This window comes from Meleagris gallopavo, chromosome 7, assembly GCF_905368555.1.
Source record: "Meleagris gallopavo chromosome 7, MGAL_WU_HG_1.1, whole genome shotgun sequence".
NCBI classification, from domain to species: domain Eukaryota; kingdom Metazoa; phylum Chordata; class Aves; order Galliformes; family Phasianidae; genus Meleagris; species Meleagris gallopavo.
In genome coordinates, this window is record NC_139410.1 from 33,061,529 (window position 1) to 33,068,516 (window position 6,988).

Sequence of the window (6,988 nt, forward strand, 5' to 3'; positions counted from 1 at the left end):
TCTACTGTATGGTTAATTAAATCATCACTCAAAAGCCTTCCAATGTGACGCTTCTGTCGTAATCCAATCAGGTTACGTAGGTCCTAAACAAGAAAGATATTTTCCACATCTGGAAGTCAGCAATTTAGCAAGTACTGCACATTATTAACCAATTCAGAGCCCGCTTCCCAAGGGGATTTTTTTTTATTTTTTTTTTTTAAGTTTAAGTGTTCTTAACCAATGCTCTGCTGTTTTGTTAATCAAAAAGCTGGTTTACACTGCACGTAATTGAGAACTAATACAGAAGTAAGTCAAGGCAGCCGAGCTGGGGATGCTGAGCGCTTATCTGCATTGGAGCTGATACGGCGCAGCTCGAGCCGCCCTGCCCGGCTCCCAGCGCAACCCACGGCCCTTCCTGCCTCCAAAAGAGCTCGAAACCATCTCGGTGCGAAGATAAACTTCGCATCTCGAGCACCCGTGTGATCTTTTCTGAAGGTAACCGTGCAGCCGCCCAAAGGGCTGCATTAGGGAGCTGCGGAACAATTCCCTGCTGTGACAGAGTTAAATCTATTATAGCACTTCTTCTTCTTCTTCTTTTTTTTTTCTTTCTTTTTTTTCTTTTTCTTTTTTTTTTTATTCCCCTCCTCGAGAAAACTGAAACAAATGGTACACTGATCCGACACTATTCTTTTACTTACATTAAGCTAAGATAAACTGCTCTTGAACTGTGCATTGAATGTGTGCCTACAGCAAGAGCTGCAACGCGAGCACTAGTCACTTGCAATTGCACTCAAAAATGGTCCCGATCAGAGAACACCTTTCTGATGATTAAATACTGCGAGGGAAGGAAGGGATCCCCCGAACCCCCTAACGTGTCTTTACAGCTCATCGCTCCCACAAAAACGTAATGGCAATTTTTCATCTGTTAATAAAACCTGCCCTGCGAGCTGCAGGCAGGAGCCGGTGTCCTCGTGTGCTCCAGATCTGGGGAAGAGGGAGAGGATTTGGGGGAAAGGGGAGAGGAAGCGCACCGGGGAGGAGCTGGAGGGGACACCGCAGGCACAGAGAGCCCACAGCCGGAGGGGCTTTGAAGGGAAACAGCCACAAATCCCGCTCAGTGCGTCCCCCCGGGCGCAGGTCCGTGCGCGGCAGGCGGGGGAGCGCGCAGCTTGCTCTTTGCCTGCGCCCGATTTGCGCCCGATTTGCGCGGGCAGCCCCTGCCGGCCCCGCACCATGGGATGAGGATGCGGGAAACAGCGGCTCGAAGCCAGCCCGGCTCCTACCTCCGAGTCCCGCAGCTGTGCAGGGGTGGGAAGAGGGTTTTTACTTTATTGTTATCATTATCAACATTTTTTTTTCCCCCTTGGTCTGAGTTATTTTAGCTCTGTTAAAAGTTCTGTTGCCGTATTCAGTAAATGGCACCGTTATTTTCTTGCAGGTTTCATCACTTGTCCGTGCCCAAATGTACCTGTAGATATATGCACACACACATACACAAAGTGATCTCTTAATGAAATATATAGCACAGTGCAAATATCCTGAAATCAGATTCAAGTATTATTAATTTGAATTAGGTCCTCTCAGATCCAGAAGACACTGCCTATAAATCAAGGGCAGTCTGGCAATTCCTTAAAGAGCTAAACTGAATTTAGATGCATATGATAAAAAGAAAGAAAAAGAAAAAAGTGAATGCTAATTACCGGCTTGCCCAATTTCCTCTTAACCATGTTTTATATAAGAAAAACAAAAACAAACACACACACACACAAAAGCAAGCTCTCAAAATAAATTAATCCCATTACAAATGCTTTACATATTATTCATACATTTCCAGATTACAAAATGGGAGGATGAGCGGCAGATTATGAGAAGCTGTAGCCTAACCTGCAACGAGAGGGAGTGCCATCGACGTATCGTCATTAAAACATATATCTGCAGCTACACTGAAAAAGCATCCCTCAGCCCATGCGATGATGCTCACGGGCTTTAAGGAACATGTTGGCATTGGCAGATAATCCCTATTTGTAATTTTTGCAGCCTGTTCTCCAGCCCTCAATCTCACAGCTCCCATACATCCCAGCAGGGCTGCATCTGAGTGACAAACGGCCCAAGCTTTGCAGGGAAGGGGGGGGTGGAGAGGAGGGGGGCACAACACCTTACCTTATCAATGCTATTTTAACATGATCTATGGGAGTGTTATTTTATTTAAATTTTTGGGCACTGGACATAAGCATTTAGCAATTAGCTAAGCCCTTCTGAGATGGACTTTAACCTTAATCCAGGCGATGATTTCCTGCCCTGCACTGAACTAATAATGGGAGTGCAGCTCCTTGAGGATATGGAAATAATGACAACCTATAGCTCTGCCTCAATTGGGGTGGTGCTGGCAGCCCAGCTCCCAGCCTCTTCCCGTTCTCAGTGTGTTCAGCATTCCCCTTCACAGCTTCTGCCTCACTCCTTTTCCAGCTTAAAAGATGTGACCCTCTCCAAGTCCATCCACTTAAAAACAAAAGCCTCAATATATCCACACAGCCCACAGCTGTCTCTCTGTGTAAGACACCCAGTCCTGTGGCAAAGGGACAGTTTTAAGGGCAATTCCCCGGGCGTGAGTTTTTCCCTTTTTCCTCACGTTTTCCCACAGAAAGGGGAGCATGTCCCAGCCACGCTACGATGGGCGATGCTTCCTCCTCATCCTCAGGAGCCTTTCTTTGCCCACGTCACCATCACACATAGAGGTGACCCCTGAGTGCCTGTATGGGGTACCTGATGTGACAAAGTGTTGGGCAGGAGGAGAGACCCCAAGCACAGGGCGAGGAGAAGCCTCCAAAGGGGGATGTGTGGCTTAGGCCTATTGCGGCCATCAAGGCCTGCGCAGGCCCTGGAGGCTTGGTGAGGGGACAACCTGCAGCTTTATTTATTTGGATTTGCTCCTTTCTTCTCCAGCAAAGCACAAAGACACACAGCGAGGAGCACGTTTTCTCACTCATGCTGTCACATCCTTGGGGAGAAGGAAAAGACAGGAGGTAGGGGGACAGCATCTTTCCCACAGCAGGGCTGCAGGCACCGTGCCGGGGGAACCAGGGCCTCGGGGGGGCTGGCTGCCTTCATGCACAGCTCCCTGCTGTAGGAGCTGCCCTCACTTTGGGAAATAAGTATATTTTACTTTTTTTTTTTTTTTTCTTCTTTAATGAAAATGACCAAAAACCAACAGGGGAGATTATTTTCTGCAGCCACCTGTGGGTAGGGCAGGCATGGAATTATTTTCCCGTACGGCGAATGCCCTGTGTGGCCCCAAGGTGCTGGTGGATGATTTTCCCCCTTACAGGTGTCCCTGAGAATTAAGATTTAAAGAGCAAAACCTTTTTTTTTTTTCTTTTTTTTTTTTTTTTTTCCCCCATTTCCACATGGAGGAGAGGATACAGAGGAGAGGAAGGGTCAGGGAATGACTCTTTCCCCCTTCTCCCCCCCCTGCTGATGAGGTATTTGGGAAGAAACCTTTTGAATCAACATTCCCAAAGTTTTCAAGTTCCTCTGTGGAAAACCCATGTAGGGATAGGATGCGAGCCAAAAGCAAGGGAAAAGATTGTCTGGCTTTAATTTATCTATCCCTGGGCATTTCTAACAAGCAGATCACTGTAATATTTAATCTCGTGCGAGTCCCTGCATGTTAAAAGTGAATCTCTCTCATATGTTTTTGTTAATTTTGTCATTTATAAAGTCACTCCTGATGGCCTGGAGCTGCTCAGCTCCTGTCTACAACACACATCTCTGCTTCTGGGCTGGGGTAACAGCATGTCTGGGACCTGAGCTGCTTCTCACATTGGGCAGTGAGGAGGGAGCGGGTGGGGGGGTGAGGATGCTCACCCTACTCACCCTTTCCCCTCCTGGATCGACGCTGAACTTTGGGCACATTTCTTGGCTCAGTTGTCAGTTATTAAAATTCGCTGCTCACTTTTGTTTACAGTTGGTTATTTACTTTGTTGAATTTTTAAAAACTTGTTAGAATGCAATTGAACACAGATTCAACAGTATTTAAGCTTGAAAAATAAAGATGCATTAGAAAGATGCCTATTATGCTTCAGAATTATTAATTGACATTTTTATGATGAATAATTAATCATTTGAATAATTTTCCTATCTCTGATCTGAACACATATTTGCATATCTAATGTCTGATTTTAAATGTGGTTTCTTTAGTTGCATTCTCCCAGGACAAAGACATGAAGTAAGTAACATCCTAATGTAAAACTTTTTTTTTTTTTTTCTTTCCAGTTGTAAAAGTATGTTTATTGGAACGTAAGTTTGTGTCTAGTTATGAAGCTATTAATAATCCATGCATGGCATATATGCATTAATAAGACTGCATAACTTTCGGATGTAAGTACATTTAGGCCCCATTTTCTTAAATACAGTGGTAAAACCTCCAGAAATACCCATACACTGCTTACAATTGTGCAGGGTTAACCTAGGAAACCATAAAGAAATATCTCAGACAAGCAGCATGCCTCTCTTGCTTACATGACACAAAGTGAGAAGACCAAAAGTTGTTTCATTTTGAGGTGCTTAAAATATCAAGAACTTTTCATATTCCCTTCTGCTGTTTCAAGTGTCCTCCCAGCATTTGCTTGCTGTGTTTTAATACGTCGAAATAGTAATCCTCAACCCCCAGCTCACTGAGCAAGAACACAAGTGGCAGAGCAGTTGCAAACTGGTCAGCAGATAGGTGCAAGAGACAGTGCCTGTTATGCAACCCACTCAGTTCAGTTGGTGCAAGCACAGCTCAGCCACATGGGGAACAGAAAGGAGGAAGGGGCAGCTGGACAAAACTGTAACCAGAAAGGTATATAAAAGAAAGAAAGCAAAACAAGAAATTCAAGGAGTAGCCTCTGCTCCTCTGCCTTAGAGCCCTGGTTAATTACAGCAGCCATACTGGCAGCCTGGCACCCACAGGGTTTCACTAGGAACTGCCTTCACTTATGTCAGCTCTGAATTAGATTTATTAAGAAATGAAATCTTTCAAGAACTTGTATTTAGTGGCACATTTAGGCGTACAGGGATCCCAGATATTCTGCGCGTGGGCTAGGCTCTTGTTGTTGTACTTAAGAACTGCAGCAATAGATGCTCTGGAAACACCTCAAATGGATGCAGCACTATTAAAGATTAAAGAAAAGGAGATTAAAGAAATTACACTGGAATAGAGGCACAAGTACTGGAATGCAATGCATGGTGGTGTTTAAATTTGCTTAGTGCCATTTATATTGGGGAGATAGTGCATGTGAAATGAAAAATTAAAATAAAAACTTCAAATCCCTTTTCTCATTCACAGTGGGTAGTAAAAAAAATTGACCAAGAAATATGTATATATATATTTTTTTATGGTGAAAGTATATTATATAGACTATGGTAATCTAGTGGGCAATATCTGACAGACAGAGACTGTATAAAGAAACCGTGAAATGTAGTTCTCAGAACAGGCAGAAGTTGGATGAATAGGATGTTTAACAGTTGCATACACTCGCTGATAACAGATTTTTTTTTTTTTCCTTTTTCTTTTCTTTTTTTTTTTTTTTTATTGCTGAGGGCTTTGAGTTTGTAAAAGCAGAACGGTAAATGCCTTGCAGCACGGAGGGCTCAGCTCTGAGGCCAGTGCCAGGACCTGCAGAGAGTCCTCTGCCAAGGGACGAGGTGGGAATTAGGGTTTAACTTACAGATTTTGCATCTACAAGCACAAGAAAAGCAAACATTCCTGAGATGTGGGGTCCCTGTGGGGTCCTCCTGTGTTCTCCTTCCCTTGGGCATCAGCAGCAGCAGTACTGAAGTGAAAGTATCCAGCACTGAGTTGGCCAAAACCCCTTGGATTTTGCCTTAGTGAGGATGATGGACAACTTTGGCAGATTTATTTATATTGGAAATGCAGATTTTATTTATTTTATTTTATGCAGGCTAAATGGTGAATATGAAGTAGCCCCTGTTCTACCTATTTTGCAACCAGACTGAATTTATTTCTCCCCATCATTTCTCTCTTTTTCCTACTGACTTAGCTAGATGAAATGAGGTGAATAAACTGGCAGGGAATCCATGTGCAAAGCTGACGTTTTGTTGGCCATCTAAAAGTTTCCATGTCAACTTGACTACCCAAACAGCTCTTATCACCGCTCTGGGGAAAGTATCTCCTTCTCTCTGTGACTTCAGGAGGTTATCTGTTTATTTAAAATCTACACAAACACAAGGGTGACAAAAACGTTGAGAAAATCCCAATTGAATCCCAATTTGATCCTGCTAAGGAAGTTAATGTTTATGGAATTGCTTGATATTGGGAAAATTTCTGCATTTTCCAGTGACACTGCTAACCTGACCTGCAGATGTACACATGACCCAGCAGTCACGTCCTCTGTCAGGGCTGGCACTGGACTTGCCAGCTCTTCTGCTTGCTTCTCCCTGACCATCAGCATCACCTCCAGCTCATCTAACGGATGGAAGCTTGGCCAACTGGCCCTTTTCCAAGCCCAAATCTTAAGCTCTGGATTATTAGAGCTGTCAAAAACAGGAGAGCTTATTTTTACTACCACAGAAGTTTTCTATCGGTCTTCCCTTCCTCTCCAGTTTGCATTTGAATTTGCAGTTTGCATTTTTTGTTCTCAGGAAATGTCTTGATTGTCCTCTGGGTCATTTGGTTTCGAGTTCCCCAGGTCGGTGTCGCATTAGAGATACCTATATTTGAATAAGTCATTTCCCCTCAAATGCAGTGCTAGGTACACGTACGCTCCTACCAACACTTCTTACTACATTGCTTAAAATTTGCTCCATGCAGCAACCAAACTATTTTAAAACCTCGCCATCCTTTTTTAACAGACATCAGCTATCCTGCTTCAAATCTCTGACAGGGATGTGAAAACCGCAGCGTCAGAACAACTGCTGCTCCCTTCTCAAATTCTGACAAGCAACTTTCAACCTGAAATCCTCTAAAAATGCATGTATATATATAGATAGATATATAAAAATCAAAATT